Source organism: Lupinus angustifolius, chromosome LG10 (assembly GCF_001865875.1).
Source record: "Lupinus angustifolius cultivar Tanjil chromosome LG10, LupAngTanjil_v1.0, whole genome shotgun sequence".
Taxonomy (NCBI): domain Eukaryota; kingdom Viridiplantae; phylum Streptophyta; class Magnoliopsida; order Fabales; family Fabaceae; genus Lupinus; species Lupinus angustifolius.
This window is the reverse complement of record NC_032018.1, coordinates 8,072,312-8,085,301: the sequence shown is the minus strand read 5'-3', so window position 1 is coordinate 8,085,301 and position 12,990 is coordinate 8,072,312.

The window sequence follows — 12,990 nt, the reverse complement described above, 5'->3', positions numbered from 1 at the left end:
ATAGAAACAATGAAATGGAAACAATATTCAGATAATGGAAAAATGAAAAAGATAATAGTAACAATAAAATGAAAAACAGTAAAGCTCTGTATAAAAAACCAATTAGTTAATTAGAAGTGAAACAATGTTTGAGGACAATAGAACAATGTTTGAAAGTAAGGATTGATATCTGTATAAAATAGAAACTCCTATATTTATTTGTTATTTAAATTTTCAACTTCTAATTTGAATAGATCTTTCTTTTTCTAGGTAGTTTTTCCTACATAGTTAATATTTTTTTTAAATTCATATAATTAATAATTTATAAATTTAAATATATATATATATATATATATATATATATATATATAATTTAAAAAAAAATCAGGGTGTGCATTTGCACACCCCCCATTAATATGACATTGTCACTGTTCAAGAACTGAATATGTTCAGAAGAAAAAACCTTTACCTTGGATACTGGATAATGTGTATGACACACATGATGATTGAAGGTAAAGGTTCTGTGATATGTTCAAGAACTGAGTATGCTCAGAATTATTTTTTTCACCTTGGATACTTGATAATTTAAATCTTTAGTTCAAATGCAACTTAACTTCTATATCACAATTGTGAGATGACTCAAACTGTAATGTTCAGTTTACTAATGATCTATGTGCTATAGAGGACCGAACCTTGAAGATGTTGATTGGTTCGAGTGAATAAAGGAATGAACTCTATCTTTTTTGAGAAGCCCCAATAAAGAAGATATACAAAGTTGAAGGAATGAATAAGCTAGAAGTGTAGCATAACATATATCTTCACCAAAGCTTTGGGAAAACCATAGTTTAATCCTAAAATCAAACCTGAATATGATATGTAAACAAATTTGTTTAGATTAATTAGGTTGTTATGATCCTAAAATCAAATCTGAAAATGATATGTAAATATATTTAATTAGATTTTAGGAATAATTTTTTTGTATATAAACAATACAGTATTAAAGAATAAAACATCTGAATCCATTCCTTTACAAGTTCTCCCATTCAAATGTCAAAACAGTTTTTTTATGTGTTTTAAATCAAATAAAAAGTATATTTTAGAAAACCAATTTTATTTATATACTCTTCTTTGCGTAAGATATTCTGCCATAACCATCAATTAAATTCTCTGATTGTCTTGGTTGCACTTCCATCCAGCAAAAAATGTGGATCGAAGATAAAAAAGGCCGAAGTTTGCCCAATATTAAACCGTATGATTCAGAAACGAGTGATAAGATGAGGAATAGGGCCCAAGGCTGTTTGTGATAGACGAAGATAGATGAGAATTTGTTATGGGAATATTTGCAAATAAAATATAAAGATAATCATCAACTATCACTGGAGCAAGTTTGGAGCAATTTATCCTAGATGAACCAAACAATTCATATGCAATAGTTGTATTGGTCTAGAAGTTGAAACAATGTATTTAGGTTTAAAAGGTTCTTTAATGTGTTTGACCTTTTGACATATATCACAATTTGTCTTAAACAAATGTGGTCTTTACTAATTAGGTGTGGTCTAGTGGTGTAAGATCCCACTAGATTTCCCAGATGACTAAAAGGTCAAAAATTCAATTCTTGAGAGCGACATTTGTTACCACATACTCTGAAATGAATTAGTTCTTTACTCAAATGGTGAGAGACACACTTGGTAATGCAAAGAAAAATCAATTTTGCCTATGTTAAACTAACTAAAAACTCATGTTTAATCAATTTATTTAAATGATTCATATTGTTTATCATATTACCAATAAGTTCGGGTCAAGAGTCATCTTATCTTCTCTGATGCATGTGTTTGAGTTGAAAGTCATATTAAAGTCTCTGTCACATAATTAACTTATACTAAGTAAATTAGGCTTTTAACCATCAACACATAACACACCATCAAAAGTAGTGAAAGGTGGCTCATCAACACCACCTATAAAGGATTTTTCATGTGTTGTTAGCTCTAAAGGCGGCAACTTTTTTATTTCTTGGACTTAGCATTGAAAATTTTGATTTGTCTCTCATCATGTAATTCGACCAAACCGTTATGAAGATATCACATTTTTCTTATAGTTTCTAAGCACTCCTACAAAATAAATTAAAATGAAATGGTAGGTATCCAATTTAATTTCGGTCCTTTCAGTTTAGGACCTTTCTCAACCCATATATATTCACTACTTGGTACACCAAAATTTCTAAATATAACTGGCATTAGCATTATGTCCTCTGGTGTTACAATAGAAACAAATGGGTTTCTTGTTATACATTTTCAATTTAGGAATATAAAAAGATTTCTTGTCACGAGTTTTGTTAGTGAACATGTTTACTATTTATTACCCGGTTTTACAAAAGTAGTTTCCTTTATTGTACTTGTTTGACTATTAGTTGAATAATCTAATCCACTTATACTTATATCATTAGCATTCCTTTGTGTTTGATAAGCAAATTTTATAATTTGTTTGTACTTTTCTTAAAAGTTGCTAACTTCCTCATTCAAATTATCAATCTTTATTTTAAGAGAGGTACATTTTTTACATGTGGAGCAATCATTATTGATATCAAACTTTGATTTCTATATGTCTAAATCATTTTGTGAAGTTTCATTACTATTATCAAGAAGCTCTATAGTATTCTTTTTTAGTACATAATCTCGATAACCTAATAGATTCATTATGCAATTAATTTGTAACTCATCATATGAAGGTTTATCAATTAAGTTAGAGTCATTAACCTCAACATTGTCATTTGATTAATGTGAAACTATCAATGAAAGATGTGCTTGTTCTTCATTTTGAGGTTCTGAGTATGAATTGACATTATTATCTTTGCATGCAATGTATGCTCTTCTGGGCTTCTCAACCTAACTTCCTTCGAATGAACTCTTCTTTTGTAAAGAAAGACAATTAACCTTGACATGTCATGGGTTTCCACATTCATAACAAGTATATATTTTTCTTGAAATCGATACTTCAATGTTCTTTACGAACCTTTTTACTTGGTTTGATTTCATAGTCTCGTTCTTTCTCAAGAACCAACTCATCTTCTTTACAAAAGATTCATGTTTTCAATGTTGGCTTCTTCTAAATCTTCAGCTTGTGAAATTTCATAGGAATCAAACTTTGCCTTCAAAGAGATGGTCCTTCATTTATTTTCAAGTTCTTCATGTTGTTCCAATTGGTTAAGTTCCAATTCATGCTCTTGTAACTTTTCAAAGAGTGAAGCCAGTCATTTTTGTCAGACTTTTATTTTTTAGAAATTGATGCCACTTTTAATTTCCATGCTCTTATTAGTGACCTAAAGACTTTCATAATTAAATCACTATTAGAAAGCACTTTACTAAGGCAATTAAATGGTTTGTCGAGTGAGTGTACCTTTTTTGTTAATCTAAAATTTTCTCCTCCAATTTCATTCTATACATTTCATATTCTTGGGAAAAAGTATTTAATCTAGACCGACTCACTTCTTTTGTTCTCTCATGAGTTCTCTCTAGAGTATCCCTTTTTTTTTTGTAGATTTGCAATTAGATACTCTAAAGAAATCATATATTCCTATATAAGTGTTAGAGTATTTTTGGGCCTTAAGGTCATATTTTACTTTACTCTTATCATCATCATTCTAGACATTCTTAAGCTTTGGTTGTTAAACCTCATCATCAACTACATGGAGGATAAAAGGACTTTCTTCAATGACATTCCAAATATCTAAATTTTGGGACTCATGGAGATTTTCATTAATTATTTTCCATAAGTCATAAGATTCTCCAATGTAACTTGGAGGTTTGTTAATATTTGAGCCTTCATCTAAAAATGGTTTGGAGGAAACCATCTTTGTGATTTTTACTAGGATCTAGGAATAAATTACCCAAACCTTGCTCTCGTGTAAATTGTAAACCTTGCTCTCGTGTCAATTGTAAATACTAGATAACCACTTAAGTGAGAGGGATTGATAAATTAGTTATGCAACAATATTATTCTTTTTAAATCGACAATTCAGAATATTCAACTGAAGGGTAAATTACAAAATAATATTTAAAACAAAATCAAAAGTTAAGGATAGAGAGAATTTACACAAAGATGTATACTGATTCACCTTCTTCAACTGAAGACTATGTCAATCCCATTTTCTGATTCAAGGGATTTTCACTATGTTAATCGAATGTTCATACAAGCCTCACACCAAAACTCTATCTAGAATACTCAATTTCAAAAAGAAAGTACACCATTTTATTTTTGTATAATCACTCACCAAACCTTATAGCGACTCTTTGTTTTGATAGAGTAGAACAAAACTTTCTGAATGTCTAAGGATTTCTCCACCCAATCTATGATTTTAAAATATTTTTCAAGAACAATTTAAGATTAATATCACAATAGGCTCTTAGTTTTCATAAGTGCATAATTTTCTCTTAATATTTTTCTAAAAACTTGTGATAATTTTACAAGTGAAAGTTGTTGTAAAGTTTTAGAAACTTAGGAGTGTATATATAGAGTGTAGAGGTTTTCCAAGGTCCATTTACGGTGATATTATTCATTTTGGTCATGCTAGTATGTTCTGGTACATACTGATTGAGTTTGGAATTCAAAAACACACTCCTAAGACTACGTAACTAGTTACTCAAATGTGGTAATTGATTAGTAGACTTCGCTGTCCACTTAATAACCAATTACACTCATACAAAAATTGATTAATGGACTTCATTATTCAGTTGGGTAATCCATTACTCAGTTCCTGAAAACTTGTTTTCTCTTTGAAGTAACTTGTTATTCTCTTTCTAACAACCTTTTAGGTGGTTTTCTAAAAACTCCATTTTATAACCATTGTTAATGTTTTCTACCTCTTTTAACTTTCAAAGACACATTTAATGAGCCTTATGTTATATCAAAAATCAAATGAACTATCAAAGGCAAACCCTTAATTTAGAAAGCAATGAAACTTATCTATATAACTTGTGCTTTCCAATTTATAAGATATTCAATACTTTTCTTCTTTATTGATGTTGTTGTCTTCCTCAAAGCCTAGTCAAGGGGAGGCTATTCTTCACATAAGAATCCAATTGTTCATTCTAGGGAAAAACATATATAAACCAAACACCCTTTCATTAGAAATTTCATGTATAAATGCATAATATATATCCAATTTGCCGACACTAATCATTAGTGGGTGTAATTTTTTACAAAAAATATGTCTAAGGATCAATTCATTTTCATTAAAAAAATATTGGATATGATTTATGTGGAATGATTGACTATTCACTTAGCCATCTAGTACTAGTCGCATCTAATTTTGGATATTCGCCATATCTAGTAATTTTATTTTAATTGGATTTGTCCAATAATTATCGTCTCATCCATTGCATATTACATGTCATTTGTTTGATTGGACTCTTTCAACGACTTATTTCTATATTATTTATATTTTTCACATGGACTCGTCCAATTCATGTTTACATATTGATATCTATGTGGATTTACTTTGATGTTTCATACTCTTGTTGTTTTAAAAGCTTAGGAGAATTAAATACTGATTTTAGTTCTCTTTCTACTAAGTCCACATTACCAATCCCCTCAAATATCCCTTAATCCCATCTTAATATTTTTTTAAAATTAAAATGTTCACCTTATAGTACTAGTCTATAAATTTTTTGAAACCATTCACCTTAAGCCTTATTTGAAATATTTCAATTTCACTAAACTTACATGTTTCCAAAGCAAAAACCCTCTACCCTTCAATCCTTGAAATGGAAACGTCAAGTACATATGACACTAGTAAGAGAAGAGAACAAAGATCCTCTCCATTAATGAAGAAGGAAGTACTTGATTTTACATGTGTTTTCAATGACAAAAGTCTTATTATATTATATATAAAAGGATAAAAATGTCTTATCATGTCATTGTTTCCTTTGTTTTTTGTGGTACTTACCTCTTCATTAATGAAGAGGATCCTTACTCAAGATAAGAATAGTTGTGGAATACCACTTCGACTTCGTGTTGAAAAGAAGCACGAAATTGATGTGCGAGCCAACATATCAACGATGTTTGTCGGGATGGTTTGTTTGAAGAACTAGTTTTGGTTATCCAAGATTGATAAGGGAATTCTTGACGTGAATGGGAGATGTAGCCAAAGAAGTGTTGGTCAGGTGAAGTGAATGTGAGAATGACCTCACCAACTAGGAGTAGTAGTCACTCTATTTTAGAAACAAGATGTTGCCCAAAAGCCATATTGGAAAACAACAAAGATGAAAGATCAAGTTAGGGTACTTCGTCATATTCTAAACAAGACCATTCTACATAAAGATGATTCTAAGGACAACATCTCAAACATGTTGAAGTTCAGTTTGTGCATTATGATAATAGAGATTAAGTTGAACTTCCTGTACATTCTCTTTACCAAATTGAGAGAATGAATGTTCTATATGAGAAGACAACTACCATACCCTTCACCCACCTCTCTAAGGTTATTTATTTATTTTTTTTGGATATTTGGGCTTGGACCGTGTGCTGACCAAGTCAACACACGCATTCCACAAGTGTGAGACTTAGTCTACACAGTTGGAGAGTGAGGAGTGAAGATCTCAGTTAAGAGATAGTGATCTGCGTGGAGAATTTTTCCAGTCATCAGATCATGTGGCCGTTTGGACTTAGCCACCTTTTTAGGTCATTAGATGAGAGAGTCGTTGGAGGCCTCAGGCTATAAATAGAGGTCTCCTCATTTCAAAATTCTCGTCCTAAGTTGAAGGTGTTTACCTCTCAACTTTTCTTTTTCCCTCATAAAATTTTGCCGACGCATTTCCGACAATCTTCTCCCCCTTTCTTTCCGTGGCACTTGAGAGTTGGCACATGCAGCCAAAATGAGAATTTCGAGAACTGACATTGATAGTCAATATTGTGGGAAAAGAATTGTCATATTGTGGAAATTCGAGAATTGACACTGGTAGTCATCTTGTGAGTGTATTCGAGAGCAATTCTTACAATGCAGTAAGAAACTATATAACATAAAATTGAGTTGTTTTATCCTGGGACGGCATGGTTGATTTTCTGCTTGCACAATTTTAGCAGTGCCATGATACTGAGGAAGCTGACATTAAAAAGTATGATGTTAGCCGCTACCTCAAGTATCAGATGACTGATGATAAATTAGTAGAGTCTCAGTCTCACGAGATACATAAAATTTCTCATGAGACCATTTCTGATGGGATGCCCCTAGATGAGCAATTCCAAGTCGTTGTCATAATTGACAAACTGTATCCTAGCTGGAAGAACTTCAAAAACCTTCTGAGGCATAAGACCAATGAAATCTCTTTGGAATCTCTCATCACTCATCTTCGTATTGAATAAGAGGCTCGTACACAAGATCAGAGAGATGAGGTGTTAATTGTCTTCAACAATAGCACTAAGAAGAAATTCTCAAGTGCGGTTCTGAAGTCTTCTACACTAACTTCAAGAATTAGAACCACATTGAGAATAAGGCTAAGAACACCAGTCGCAACAAGATTTGGAACCCTCAAAAGGTCCAATATGCTAAGCCACCCACTAAGAGTGACTCTGGCAACATGTTCATCTGCTTTAAATGTGGGAAGCTAGGTCATATGACATGCAAGTGCAAAAATAAACCTATGGATCATCTTCCACATACCAACATGGTTGAAGAGTCATTTGTGGTTGTGTTATCTGAGGTCACTATGGTTGGAAGAACTGATGGGTGGTGGATAGATACTAGCGCATCCCGCTATGTCTGCTATGACTGTGCTATGTTCAAAACATACACGGATGCTGATGACAAGAAGGCGATATTGGGTGACTCCCACACTATTATTGTCGCTGGAACTGGTGATGTGGAGCTGGAGTTGGTGATGTGGAGCTGGAGTTTTCATCTGGGAAGACTCTGATTCTCAAAGATGTGATGCACACTCCAAAAATGAGGAAGAATATGATTTCTAGTTTTCTTCTTAATAAGGCTGGTTTTACTCAGACTATAGGAGTAGACTTCTATACTCTTAATAGGAATGTGGTATTAGTTGGGAAACGGTACGCCACTAATGACATGTTTAAATTAAATGTGATGTGTCTATTAATAAAATTTCTGATTCTATTTACATATTGTGTGATTTTAATATTTGACATTCTAGACTTTGTCATATTAATAAATGTGCAATTTCAAATTTTAGTAGCTTAGGTTAAATTCCTAAGTTATATAAAAATGATTTTGAAATTTGTGAATCATGCAGTCAAGCAAAAATTTCAAAAAGTCACATAAATCAGTAATGCGATAATCTGAGCCTTTAGATTTAATACACTCATATATATTTGAATTAGATGAAATATTAACTAGAAATGATAAACATTATTTTATCACTTTTATTGACGATTGCTCTGATTATACTTATGTATATCTTATGAAGAATAAAACTGAAGCACTTGACATGTTTAAGTTTTATGTAACTGAAATTGAAAATCAACTCAACAAGAAAATAAAGAAACTCAGAAGCTATAGAAGCACTGAGTATGACTCTAACGTGTTTAATGATTTTTATAAATTAAATGACATTATTCATTGAACTACTACACCATATTCACCTGAAATGGATGGTAAAAATCATTAAACACGTTATTGTGCTGCACAAGAACATAATATAATAGCTATAATTAAAGAAATATAAATACGTTGATTGTAAACCTACTAGCACACCATATGATCCAAATGTAAATAAGTTTAGGAACACTGAAGGTGTAACACAAACTGAGTATGTGAGCATCATTGATAGCTTTCGGTATACGACTAATTGCACTAGACCCGATATTGCCTATGTTGTGCGATTATTATGCAGGTTTACCACTGACCTAGTATGGAGCATTGACATGCTATAGAAAGGGTAATGAGATACCTTAAGAAAACAATAATCATTGGATTACATTACTGAAGGTTTCCAGCTATCCTAAAAGGGTTCAGCAATGCTGATTGGAACACAATTTTAGACGATTCTAAAGCAACCAATGGCTATATATTTAGCATAGCTGGTGGGGTTGTTTCATGGAAGTCAAAGAAATAGAATATTTTGGCTCAATCCATTATGAAAACTGAGATGATAGCATTAACAACAACTAGTGAAGAAGCAAGTTGGCTGAGAAGCTTCCTTGTAGAGATTCCCATATGAGGAAAATCGATTCCAGCTGTGCTGATCCATTGTGATAGTACCGTGACTATTGAAAAATTGAGAACCACTTTTATAATGGTAAGAAACGACAAATTTGTCATAAGCACAACACCATTAGAGAGTTACTCTCTACAAGAACTATTAGAGTGGATCATGTACGCACTAAGAATAACTTAGCAGATCCTTTGATGAAAGAACTAGCTAGAGAGAAAGTCCATAATACTTCTAAGAGTATGCGACTATTGCCCTTAGAATGAGGATCACTCATGATGGTAACCCGACCTAACTGATTGGAGATCCCAAGAAATAGGTTCAATGGATAATAACAAGTTGTGAAGTGATATGAGATTAATATGCTATAAAATCATGAAAATCATGATTTCTGCAGCATATGTAAGGATGAGTTAAAACTATTAATGAGATCTATACTCCAATTGGAGTGGAGTACCTAGGCTACAGAAGTACTCTTGATAGACTCACCTGTGTGAATATGGAAGTGGGGGCCGCGTCCTATGAAATTTTGGGGCATAAATTTCTAGAGTGTTCACTATACTAGGATAGGCGTGTATGACCTTTAATGTACGGACTTTACAGAATACACCTTCGAAAAAGTTGTGTATGATTTGATGCCGAAGATAGAGTTCAAGAGTACGAGACACTCTAGTTAAATCTGGATCTTATTCACTATGCAAAGGTTCCAGTTGCATGACACATTTGTTTATGCACAATCTTATTGAGACCATAGAAATTCCCGAAAATCACTTTTTAAATTCAAGTGGGGGATTATTCAAAAATGTTTGAAAAATGATGAGTTTTAATGTGGTTTAAATGCACATTAATGTGGCCATTAATAGGGATCTTGAGGTTTGAAAGAAAAAAACTTCTCAAGTCCCACATTGCTTGAAGGAGAGAAGTTGAAAGACATTATAAGTCTTAAGTTGTAACCTTAGGGTGTGCCCCATGGGGTACATTGGGTTTTTTTAGTGGGTGATGACTCACATAAACAAAACCCCTCCAAACACGTGCGCACGCACCACCACCACCTCCCTGCCGCCGACTGGCTCGATTCGGTTCGTGTTCATGTTCGGGCTTCGGTTTGGGCCCAACATTCTTTTTAAATAAACTTTTATTTATTTTATTTGGGATAAAAATTGAGTTGTTTTATCCTGGGACGGCATGGTTGATTTTCTGCTTGCACAATTTTAGCAGTGCCATGATACTGAGGAAGCTGACATTAAAAAGTATGATGTTAGCCGCTACCTCAAGTATCAGATGACTGATGATAAATTAGTAGAGTCTCAGTCTCACGAGATACATAAAATTTCTCATGAGACCATTTCTGATGGGATGCCCCTAGATGAGCAATTCCAAGTCGTTGTCATAATTGACAAACTGTATCCTAGCTGGAAGAACTTCAAAAACCTTCTGAGGCATAAGACCAATGAAATCTCTTTGGAATCTCTCATCACTCATCTTCGTATTGAATAAGAGGCTCGTACACAAGATCAGAGAGATGAGGTGTTAATTGTCTTCAACAATAGCACTAAGAAGAAATTCTCAAGTGCGGTTCTGAAGTCTTCTACACTAACTTCAAGAATTAGAACCACATTGAGAATAAGGCTAAGAACACCAGTCGCAACAAGATTTGGAACCCTCAAAAGGTCCAATATGCTAAGCCACCCACTAAGAGTGACTCTGGCAACATGTTCATCTGCTTTAAATGTGGGAAGCTAGGTCATATGACATGCAAGTGCAAAAATAAACCTATGGATCATCTTCCACATACCAACATGGTTGAAGAGTCATTTGTGGTTGTGTTATCTGAGGTCACTATGGTTGGAAGAACTGATGGGTGGTGGATAGATACTAGCGCATCCCGCTATGTCTGCTATGACTGTGCTATGTTCAAAACATACACGGATGCTGATGACAAGAAGGCGATATTGGGTGACTCCCACACTATTATTGTCGCTGGAACTGGTGATGTGGAGCTGGAGTTGGTGATGTGGAGCTGGAGTTTTCATCTGGGAAGACTCTGATTCTCAAAGATGTGATGCACACTCCAAAAATGAGGAAGAATATGATTTCTAGTTTTCTTCTTAATAAGGCTGGTTTTACTCAGACTATAGGAGTAGACTTCTATACTCTTAATAGGAATGTGGTATTAGTTGGGAAACGGTACGCCACTAATGACATGTTTAAATTAAATGTGATGTGTCTATTAATAAAATTTCTGATTCTATTTACATATTGTGTGATTTTAATATTTGACATTCTAGACTTTGTCATATTAATAAATGTGCAATTTCAAATTTTAGTAGCTTAGGTTAAATTCCTAAGTTATATAAAAATGATTTTGAAATTTGTGAATCATGCAGTCAAGCAAAAATTTCAAAAAGTCACATAAATCAGTAATGCGATAATCTGAGCCTTTAGATTTAATACACTCATATATATTTGAATTAGATGAAATATTAACTAGAAATGATAAACATTATTTTATCACTTTTATTGACGATTGCTCTGATTATACTTATGTATATCTTATGAAGAATAAAACTGAAGCACTTGACATGTTTAAGTTTTATGTAACTGAAATTGAAAATCAACTCAACAAGAAAATAAAGAAACTCAGAAGCTATAGAAGCACTGAGTATGACTCTAACGTGTTTAATGATTTTTATAAATTAAATGACATTATTCATTGAACTACTACACCATATTCACCTGAAATGGATGGTAAAAATCATTAAACACGTTATTGTGCTGCACAAGAACATAATATAATAGCTATAATTAAAGAAATATAAATACGTTGATTGTAAACCTACTAGCACACCATATGATCCAAATGTAAATAAGTTTAGGAACACTGAAGGTGTAACACAAACTGAGTATGTGAGCATCATTGATAGCTTTCGGTATACGACTAATTGCACTAGACCCGATATTGCCTATGTTGTGCGATTATTATGCAGGTTTACCACTGACCTAGTATGGAGCATTGACATGCTATAGAAAGGGTAATGAGATACCTTAAGAAAACAATAATCATTGGATTACATTACTGAAGGTTTCCAGCTATCCTAAAAGGGTTCAGCAATGCTGATTGGAACACAATTTTAGACGATTCTAAAGCAACCAATGGCTATATATTTAGCATAGCTGGTGGGGTTGTTTCATGGAAGTCAAAGAAATAGAATATTTTGGCTCAATCCATTATGAAAACTGAGATGATAGCATTAACAACAACTAGTGAAGAAGCAAGTTGGCTGAGAAGCTTCCTTGTAGAGATTCCCATATGAGGAAAATCGATTCCAGCTGTGCTGATCCATTGTGATAGTACCGTGACTATTGAAAAATTGAGAACCACTTTTATAATGGTAAGAAACGACAAATTTGTCATAAGCACAACACCATTAGAGAGTTACTCTCTACAAGAACTATTAGAGTGGATCATGTACGCACTAAGAATAACTTAGCAGATCCTTTGATGAAAGAACTAGCTAGAGAGAAAGTCCATAATACTTCTAAGAGTATGCGACTATTGCCCTTAGAATGAGGATCACTCATGATGGTAACCCGACCTAACTGATTGGAGATCCCAAGAAATAGGTTCAATGGATAATAACAAGTTGTGAAGTGATATGAGATTAATATGCTATAAAATCATGAAAATCATGATTTCTGCAGCATATGTAAGGATGAGTTAAAACTATTAATGAGATCTATACTCCAATTGGAGTGGAGTACCTAGGCTACAGAAGTACTCTTGATAGACTCACCTGTGTGAATATGGAAGTGGGGGCCGCGTCCTATGAAATTTTGGGGCATAAAT